At 49.5% G+C, this 10,380-nt stretch overlaps 1 non-coding gene across 1 annotated transcript; it reads right to left on the bottom strand.

Annotated features, from left to right (window-relative positions):
* Window positions 1-9,382: 9,382 nt before the first annotated feature.
* Trnat-cgu (transfer RNA threonine (anticodon CGU)) lies at window positions 9,383-9,455 on the bottom strand. Its single transcript has one exon. It is a non-coding gene; the product is annotated as a tRNA-Thr (tRNA).
* Between the last annotated feature and the right edge of the window lie 925 nt (window positions 9,456-10,380).

The following is a 10,380-nucleotide window of genomic DNA, read 5'->3' as shown; positions in this document are numbered from 1 at the left end:
TCCTGTATTCTTGCCAGCGTTTGGGAAACACCGAGGTGTCCAGCTGTCGGGTCGTCGTGTAGGGCCTGGAGGATTTCTGGTCGCAATTCCGAAGCCACCACGAGAAGGTACTTCGCTCGAAGTGGTGAGAAGTTCTTTTCGAGAACACCATGGCGAAAGTAAAACGACCCCAGTGCTCGCTTGAATACTTTCGGAACGACGGAGGTCTTGCCCTCTAGGTATTCCATAAAGCCTTTGAGTTCAGGGCGGATCGCTGTCGTTCAGCGAAGTCGTCCGCACTTATGGTTCCGAAGTCATGATCCTGGTCGTCCTGCGGCACCGGGTGCGCGGGGGCACGAGACAGGCAGTCGACGTCACAGTGTTTCCTTTCCGGACATGTAAACGATGCTAATGTCGATTTCTTGAAGTCTTAGGCTTTCAAGTTAGCTAGCCAACACAAGGCATGGTAGTCGCTTACAACATTGAAGGGCCTGCCGTAAATGTAGGGGCGAGATTTGGGTGATGGTGGTGATTATGATGGTAAGGCACTGCTTTTATGTTGTGGAATAGTTTGCTTCTGCCTTGCATACTAGCGACCTGCTAGCATAACTGATAACCCTTTCCAGCCCTCAGGCCTCTGCGAAAGGACGGCGCCGAGTTACGCTGCTTGCGTCGGTGTGGATTTCCGTATTCGCGTATTCGCCGAAATGAGCGAGTATCGGAAGCGTCTGCAGTCGTTTCAATTCTTGATATGCCTCAACTTGCGCCGTTCCCCGCTTGAATTCCATGTCGGTCTTCGTGAGGTGAGTTAGTGGCTCGACGATCCGTGAAAATTCCTTGAAGAAGCGTCTGTTATAGGCGCACAAGCCGAGAAATCAGCCTACGGCCTTCTTGGTGGGGGGTGGAAGGCAACGTTGGCAGCTGTTTTCCGCGGGTCTGGTTGAACTACAGACTTGCTAATGGCGTGGCCCAAGAAAAAGAGCTCCTCGCACCTGAAGCGGCACCTTTCCGACTTCAGGGTGAGTCCGGGGTCTTCACTGCTTGAAATACGACTTCATGGTTCCGGAGCTCTTCGTCAAAGTCGGAGGCGATCACAACCACGTCGTCCAAGTACACGAGGCACGTATGCCACTTCAAGCCAGCCGGCACTGCATCCATAACATGTTGGAAAGTCGCAGGTGCCTAGCAAAGACCACAGGGCAGGACCTTGAACTCGAACAGGGCGTCTGGTGTTATGAAGGCCGCCTTTTCTCAGTCTCTCTCGTCGCCTTCGATTTGCCAGTAGCCAGTCTTGAGGTCCATCGATGAAAAGTACTTCGCGTTGTGGAGTCGATCCAGGGTGTCGTCTATCCGTGGAAGAGGTCCTTGCTCGTGATTTTGTTCAGGCGACGATAATCGACGCAGAAACGTAGGGTTCCATCCTTCGTCTTCACAACACTACGGGAGACGCCCACGGACTCTTGGACGGTGGATGATGTCGTCGCGTAGCATTTCGTCGACTTGTTTCTTTACGGCCTGCCGTTCTCGCGTCGAAACCCGGTAGGGACTCTGAAGGAGTGGTCGAGCATTTTCTTCCGTTATGCTACGGTGCTTAGGAACGGGCGTTTGTCGGACCCGCGATGACGACGAGAAACAGTATTTGTATTCCTTTAGAAGCTATCGGAGCTGTTGCTGTTGGCGAGCAGGAAGGCGTGGGCTTCGACGACCCCAATGCCTTAGTCATTAAAGGATAGCTCAGGCATTGGGTCGTCGTCGTCGCTTCGTCAGAATCCGAAAAGGCAAACGCATCGTTGAGGGGCAAGAATTCTTCGATGTACGCAATCGTCGTGCCCCTGCTCACGTGTGTGTATCCTTAGTTGAAGTTCGTTAGCATATCGAGGTGTAGCAGCAAGCGCTGATCGCTCTCGATTACACCTTCGATGTGTTCAGCCTTTACGGTGCCGACGGCAATTATGACGCCGGATCTAGGCGGAATGACGACTTGATCTTCGAGCACGTCTAGGGCACGTTGGCGGGAGATCGTATCAGGTGGTGTCGCTTTGTCCGACAATAGTTATCGACTTGATTCTTAAGCCGATGACGGCGCCGTGATGGTGTAAGAAGTCCATGCGATGTATGGCATCCCTGGATCAATGTTGCAAGAATACGAAGCTTGCAGGATAAGTCTGATTTTTGATGGTGACTCTTGCTGTGCACACTCCAGACGGCGTTATTAGGTGGCCTCAAGCTGTCCGGAATTCAGGGCCTCCCAAGCAGTCCTAACGCTCTTCAATTTCGCGGCCAACGGCCTCCTGACGACGGCATAGCCGGTGCCAGTATCGACGAGAGCGGTGACGTTGTGGCCGTCAATCAGAACGTCGAAGTCGCAAGTTCGTGGCCTTGCGTAGCGGTTATGTCGCGGCGTCGGATCACAGCTACGTCGGTTTGTCCCGCTGCGTCAACGTTGCGTCGTCAGGTCTTCTTCTGGCCGCGAAGTTTCGACGTCAGGGCTCCATTCGGCTTGCGGCGTGTTCTTTAGATTTCGTCGCAGCGTCGTTGGCGGCGGCGGCGGCGGTGGATCTTCTGCATGTCATCGTACAGCATCCGCACCTCCATCGGTTGCTGCCCTTAGTTTTCCGGATACGGGCAAGCTGACCGGCGCCGGGTTGGGCCAATGTAGGGTCGGCGTTGGGGAGAGACGTATTGGCGAGGCGATGAGGATCGGGAAGGTCCTCGGGGTGTCCATTGCGCTCCTGCGAGGTAGTCGGCGATGTCGTGTGGTCGTTCACCCCGATGTGGACAAGGCGCGTTTACCGCGAAACCACGTAGCCCCATCTGTCGGTACTGGCAGCGCGGTAGGCGTGGCCGGCTTCCCCGTAGTGGAAGCCGAGCGCGCGGTTGTCAGGGGCACGCCAAACGCCGGTTTTCCTTGGCGCGTAGCGGTGGCCGACAGAAGGACGGTAGGGCGTCGGTGGTGGTGGCGGTGTCTGGCGACGGACTATGGCGATGTGGTTTTCTCACGTTGTCGCGGAGGCGGAACGGGACGGCGGGCAGCAGCAGCGTAGCTCATGGCTTGTGGCTGCGATGTTCTGGCTGAGGAATACTCAGTGACTGTTGAAGTTCCTCTCTACGATGTCCGCAGTCGACGTCACTTCAGGCTGAGCAGAAAGTGTCAATAACGTCGAAGTCTGGGTCGTTTGGTACATGACGCCGTGGTTCTTCTAGGAGTTGCTGTCAGCTAATAAAGCACAGTTGCTAGTCCAGTTGTTGTGTGTGTCACTTCTTCCCCATTCCGGCGTCTTTTTGATTGGTTTTTGCCTCAGAGAAAGTGTCAGCTTTCGTAACTCCTCTTGCCCAATGGCTTGGATTATTTCGCGCAACTCGTTGGAATCGAGGGCTGAGCAGCCGCGCTGTCTTGACTTGGGCGGCGATTGTACTGTCCGGTGCGCCTTTCCAGCGTCTTCTCGATCATCGTTGCCTCTGACAGGAATTCCTGGGCGGTCTTGGGTGGAATCGCATGAGCCCGGCGAAGAGCTCCTGCTTGACTTCTCCCATAAGAAAGCGCACTTTCTTGTCTTCGGGCATGGCAGGGTCTGCATGACGGAACAGCCTTGTCATCTCTTTCGTGAAGAGCGTGACGTGTTCGTCTGGCATCTGCACTTTGGTCTCGAGCAGAGCCTCAGCCCTCTCTTTGCAGACGACGCTCGTTAATGTGGTGAGGAACCTGGTGCGAACAATATCCCAAGTTGTCAGGCTTCACTCTTGGTTCTCGAATCAGGTCCGAGCGGCGTCTTCCAAGGCAAAGTACACACGCCGTATCTTGTCTTGGCTGGTCCAGGCATTGAAAAGGGGAACTCGGTCGTATGCTTCGAGCCAGCTTTCCGGGCTTTCGAATGATGATCCGCTGAAGGTTGGCGGCTCCTTGGGCTGTCGAAGCAGGATCGGCGCAGGCTGCACGGGGTCGGTCTCGTAGCTGCGGTCGCTGTTGGGATCTGGGGCTGCCTGTTTTTTTTTTCGGGAACGAGCCCGTACTCTGGCTGCAGTTCCTTCTGCCTGCGGCTTGTTCGACGATCCGTGTTTTCTTTGCCGTCGTCCTCGTCGCGGCTTGGGCTTGGGTCAGCGCTTCGCCGGGGCATACGGATGATGAAAGTAGTAGATCCTCCACCAGATGTCACGGAGTCGTGACGTTGATGAAGGAAGCAGTCGGCTTGTCCAAGACGAAAGATTTAATTTCGCAGAACTTATGGCCGGGAAACGGCAAGCTAATCTACACGCATTACACACTGTGCACTGATAGCGGCGAACATAGCGTAGGCCGTCGATAATCGGAACCGCGGCAAGGAGTGTCGGCGTTTATACATGCGGCATCGAATATTCAGCCTTATCGCTGGTGGCCGCGTTAGTTTGAGAATCTACTCAGCTGTTCACCTTTGCGCGCTCAAGCCTAAGAGATGATACTAAAATAATCTCGAATCTTCTAAGACATTCTGGCGAGGTGTGCGCAAGGCAGAAGCTACACTTGCAATGGGCCGGTAACATAAAACAGAGAGAAAGGAGCGTGTGCGGCAATATCTCATCGTATGCATCTAATACGGTCGCGTCACCCTCATTCTTCGGCGTAGATTTTAGGTCGGAACCGATGACTGCTCGGAAAGAGGAACAACTAGAACCTGAAGCTGGTACTAGCGCAAGCTGGTACTGGTGATAAAGATGGGCAAAGTGCTGCGATGGAGGTCAGTGGAGAGGCATTTATCGTCACCATAATCATCTCCTTGGGCAAGAATATTAAAGATGACTGCATTGAAAGGACAGATATCCCGCTGGGTGGGTCAACTTGAGCAATGTGATTTTGAGGTAACTCATCACCCCGGAGCCACCATGAAGGACGCGCATGCAATGTCACAGTTCGCGATTAGGCTGCCAGACACTTACGAAGAGGCTAATGTCGTGAGCATATGGGAAGGAACCGAGGTTTTGCAGCCTACTCATATGGAAGAGTTGCCGTGCCTCCTTCCCTAGTTCCGAAAATATTGGAAGTGTCTCATGACCGCCCCAAATCAGGCAGACACGATGGCTTTTGGAAAACCTACATAAAATTGACTAAGATTTTCACATGGCCTTACATGAAGCAAGACGCAAAGAACTGTGTATCATGCTATTAACGAGAACAAACAGACAATAATGTCAAGGAGAGTATGCTCATGTATACCCATATATAAGCACATACATACCCCGTAAAGTGAATGGGAGGATGACCGCCGCCGTAGCTCAGTGGTAGAGTATCCGACGTGTTATTCGAAGGTCGTAGGCTCGGTCTCTGGCTGCGGCAAGTTATCTTTTCTTCCAGTTTACTTTCTTCACATTTATACTGTTTTACTACAAATAACATCCCCTATACTTTCCTTGCCATTCTTTTCTGTTCTGATTAATATTGTCCGCAGCTGAGGTATAGCGGTTACGGTGCTCGGCTGCTGATCCGAAGGTCGCGGGTTCGATCCCGGCCGCGGCAGTCGCATTTCGATGGAGGCGAAATGGTAGAGGCCCGTGTACTTACATTTAGGTGCACGTTAAAAAACACCAGATGGTCGAAATTTCCGGAGCCCTCCACTACGGCGTCTCTCATAATCATATCGTAATTTTGGCATGGAAAACCCCAGATATTAATATTATTCTCACTAATATTGTGTCTAACACAGAAAAACGAGCCCTTAAATGTCATCTTCTTTCCCTCATTCATAGCGAAGGTCTCGTTCTCGCAGACTTGATGCCTTCAGGTAGTATGCAAGGGATTATTGGTCAGCTGCCAGCTCGTAAAAAGATCACATGCTACGTGACGCCAACAGGCAGAAAAAAATGCCCCCACCTCCCCGAAGGAAATCGTGAGGAAATGCGAATGCATTTCTTGCGCCGAGAATACAGGGCGTAGTAATTTTAATGGCGTAAAGCTGGACACATCGACGCGCTCAAGTGTCTCCCTTTTGGGCGCCTCTTTCAACGAGCGCTTCCTACGTGCGTTTGTAATCACCTCAGGGATGTTCCCACCGCCTTCAATGCAGCCCAAACGCGTTTAGAACGCGCTGTTTTCAGGCTGTGCCAAGGCGGCACAAACGCTACAAACGCGTTTCAAACGCAATGCATTGAGGCGGAGGCGCAGGGACGACGGCGAGAGAAGGAGCGCGCGCGCCCGCAGCTGTTGCTATGGGAGAGGGAGTGAGAGCGGAGAGGCGCGCGGACAACGCCGGATGCCTCACATAGCCCGACTAAGAAATGCATTCGCATTTAAAAGTGTTTGCTGCCATGGCTGCGATAGCCGCCGACTAACGCTCCTAGGTATAAATGCACATATATACCCCATAGAGTGGACGGGAGGGTGACCACCGCCGTAGCTCAGTGGTAAATCATCGGGCGCGTTATCTGATGGTCGCAGGCTTGTAGGTTTAACTGTACATATATACCCCATAGAGTGGACGGGAGGGTGACCACCGCCGTAGCTCAGTGGTAAATCATCGGACGCGTTATCTGATGGTCGCAGGCTTGTAGGTTTAACTGCACATATATACCCCATAGAGTGGACGGGAGGGTGACCACCGCCGTAGCTCAGTGGTAAATCATCGGACGCGCTATCTGATGGTCGCAGGCTTGGTGCCTGCCAGGGGCAAGTTATCTTTTCGTCCACTTTTCTTTTTTCACATTTATATTATAATTACTGCAAATAGCATTCCCTATACTTTGGCATTACACTCTGTGTTTCTCAATAATATTGTGTTTAACACAGAAAAACGAGCCCATAAAGTCATCTTTCCTTCAAATGTGTCATCCTATCACAAATGCTAGATTAACAAAATGAAATTTAAACAACCTACGCAGAATATCGCTATGCCAGCATGTTCTAACATGCCATTTGAAGATTTCATCTGGACTCAGGGAATCTACGGAAAAAGTCTGAAGGAGTTAAGAGGACACAAGCTTTCCTGTTCTGCATTGACGAGTGCACTAGGATGATCGCTGCAAGGCCCGGCAGAGATGCTTACAGCGTAATTTTATAGCAGAAATATGTTCGACAACGTAAAGGTAATCGTGTCAGACAATAGACCTGCCTTCCGAAGTCGCCGGCTGCAGGAATGGGCTGCAAAGCGTAACATCAAGTTACGGTTCACTGCACCCTATCATCCTGCTGCAATCGATTTAGATGAGCGGGTGATCCGAGACGTCAAACAGTATATGAGCATGCATCCAGCATTAAAGGTGGTTGAAAATGTTGTATGGAAGCGGCAGTAGCTTACCGCAACCGTTCGTACACAACTACACAGGGATGCACTCCTCTATTTGCTGCAACTTGGAGACAAACATTGCGGAGACCAACGCTTGCGGGTCTTGACCAAAAAACGAGATCAGAAGAAAGTGTATCAATGTATCGGGAAAGAATGCAGAGACGTTTCGACAAGCTACAAGATACAACGTTACCACAACTCGACATCGGTGACTTAGTTCTGGTGAAAAGAGGACCGAGTCTCAACGCGGCCTACGAGGGGCGATTTTGAGTTATAAATACGGCAAGTCAACAAGGCACTTGAAGACCATATCGTAAGCTGGTCCCAATGACACCATGGAGTCCACTGCCATTGGAAATGTATTCCAGTATCATCCCAGGAGGGATGTAAACCATGCTGGGGGGAATGAAGCAATTCCAGCGGCCTACAGTTAGAAGACGAAGAAGTCGAAACAAGACAAGGGGCAGGGGGGTCAAGAAAATAAAGTAGTGTGATAGAACAAGATGGAGTCTGTCCTGTTCAGTAAACAAGTGAACCTTACTACACGTTATACCAATTATTGCGCGTTAAGTCTCAGAAAAGAAGTGACAACTCTTCCTATAGTCTTGATTTCTTATGTAACACTAGCACTTTCATGCATCGAAAAATGTACAGATAAGTGAATGCTAAGGCATTCAACTCAACTTTGAAATTTCTGAAGCATACCCTGTCTACATCATTGGGTTAAGTTGCGAATGGAAATTGGTGCGTACGTAAATTGGCCTACGAGGATTATGGTTAATATTACCTGTAATTATGCAGGTGCGTGTGCTTATTATTTTCACCTGGAATAGACATTGCTTTGTGGAATATGATAATGAACAATTAGTTTGCAAGAACTGTAAGCGAAATTCTGTTTCATTAGGCAGACGGAAATGCCCGAGAAGTCTGAATGATCTGGCACGGATTAGCACTGCTCGAGATACTTCGTTCAATCTTGCTTGCCTACCAGAAGAAATCCCCAAAGAACGATGCGCAATAAGATTGCGAACGATTGTCACCTCGAGGAAAGAATTGCAGTCAAAGAGCGCGTGGTAGTGAGTCTGGGAAGAGTAATGGAATGTAATATAAGGGGCAAGAAGTGGCAATGAGAAAACACAGTTGTTTAAGAAATGACGCTTTTCTTTGTCATTTCTGAGGCACATTTTATTGTTTATAAACCAAGGCATAATTGTCTACACGTAAACTTTCACTCTGAGCTCACAAATTTTTCTGAGAAATTTGCTGATTGTTGGACGGAGCAAGAAACTTTTGTTCGTTGCCACGGTGCTGGCTAGTGGGCTCCCTACTTGCACAAGCATTTTCCGAAGATGCAACGGCCGCCTGTATACCCATCTTGAACACATTTCATAAAGCATTCTCAATGAAGGCATGGTTTGTCTTCGCCGAAACATGCGACTAGGATGGCCAGCAGCACAAGTACAGTGAAAGTAGCTCTAGTCAAGATGCTCTGGTTCGGCATGGCGGTGAGGGCCAGATGCTGTAGGAAAAAAAAGGCTAGAGAATTAGTGCATCATTGCTCTATATAATTGAAATATATTTTCTCAAGCTCGATAGACGGCAGGTAAATCTGCTTTAAAGAAACAAAAAAAATGTTAGAAAGTTTTCAATGCACCGTAGTAACAAAGTCCGTTTGAAGTGCCCATAAATATACACGTAATTCAAACCTCGTTTTTAATGAAGTAAAATTTTGGTGTCGATAGATATCACGAACCTTTGTAAATGGGAACACACAGCGCAGAAGGAGACGAGCACAAGAGAAGGAACACACAGGACTAGCGCTGACGAACAACACAATAGAAGTTTTTACTGTTAGAGCTCGTGCTGTGTTCCTTCTATTGCGCTACGTATCCTTTCGCGCTGGTTTTTTTTCTTTTTTTTTATTTTCCAATATGAGACCAATAAGCCCAACAAACCGCACTTCTAAATTCTGAAGTGCGGTTTCAGAATTTTCATGCTTTTGCAGCACCCCCATGATATTTACTTTTCCTTTGCTCACGACGTTAGTATGAATAAGAACTAACAGACAGTAATGCCAAGGAAAGTATAGGCGATGTTTTTAGTAATAAATGTAAGGTAATTGTGAAGAAAGAAAAGTGGACGAAAAGATAGCTTGCCGCGGGCAGGGATCGAACCTGCGACCTTCGAATAACGCGTACGATGCTCTACCAACTGAGCTACCGCGGCGGCCATCCCCCCGTCCACTTTATAGGGTATATGTGTGCATTTAAACGTGGAAGCGTCAGTCAGCGCCGCCAGTAGCCATGACGGCGAGTGTGGAACACTCTTTTTCTGCCTTGTTGGCGTCACGTAGCACGTGAACTTATTACGAGCTGGCAGCTGACCAATAATCCCTCGCATACCACCTGAAAGCATCAAGTCTGCCAGAACGAGACTCTCGCTATGAATGAAGGAGTGAACTGTTAATTTCAAGGGCTCGTTTTCTTTGTTATACACAATATTAATGACAACTAACAGACAATAATGCCAAGGAAAGTATAGGGGATGTTTTTAGTAATAAATGTAAGGTAATTGTGAAGAAAGAAAAGTGGACGAAAAGATAGCTTGCCGCGGGCAGGGACCGAACCTGCGACCTTCGAATAACGCGTACGATGCTCTACCAACTGAGCTACCGCGGCGGCCATCCCCCCGTCCACTTTATAGGGTATATGTGTGCATTTAAACGTGGGAGCGTCAGTCAGCGCCGCCAGTAGCCATGACGGTGAGTGTGGAACACTCTTTTTCTGCCTTGTTGGCGTCACGTAGCACGTGAACTTATTACGAGCTGGCAGCTGAACAATAATCCCTCGCATACCACCTGAAAGCATCAAGTCTGCCAGAACGAGACCCTCGCTATGATTGAAGGAGTGAACTGTTAATTTCAAGGGCTCGTTTTCTTTGTTATACACAATATTAATGAGAACTAACAGACAATAATGCCAAGGAAAGTATAGGCCCTTGAAATTAACAGTTCACTCCTTCATTCATAGCGAGGGTCTCTGTCTGGCAGACTTGATGCTTTCAGGTGGATATGCGAGGGATTATTGGTCAGCTGCCAGCTCGTAATAAGTTCACGTGCTACGTGACGCCAACAAGGCAGAAAAAGAGTGTT

The sequence above is a fragment of the Rhipicephalus sanguineus genome, chromosome 8, assembly GCF_013339695.2.
Source record: "Rhipicephalus sanguineus isolate Rsan-2018 chromosome 8, BIME_Rsan_1.4, whole genome shotgun sequence".
Classification (NCBI taxonomy): Eukaryota; Metazoa; Arthropoda; class Arachnida; order Ixodida; family Ixodidae; genus Rhipicephalus; species Rhipicephalus sanguineus.
Note: the sequence above shows the minus strand (reverse complement) of the source record. Positions and strands in the feature narration are given on the sequence as shown.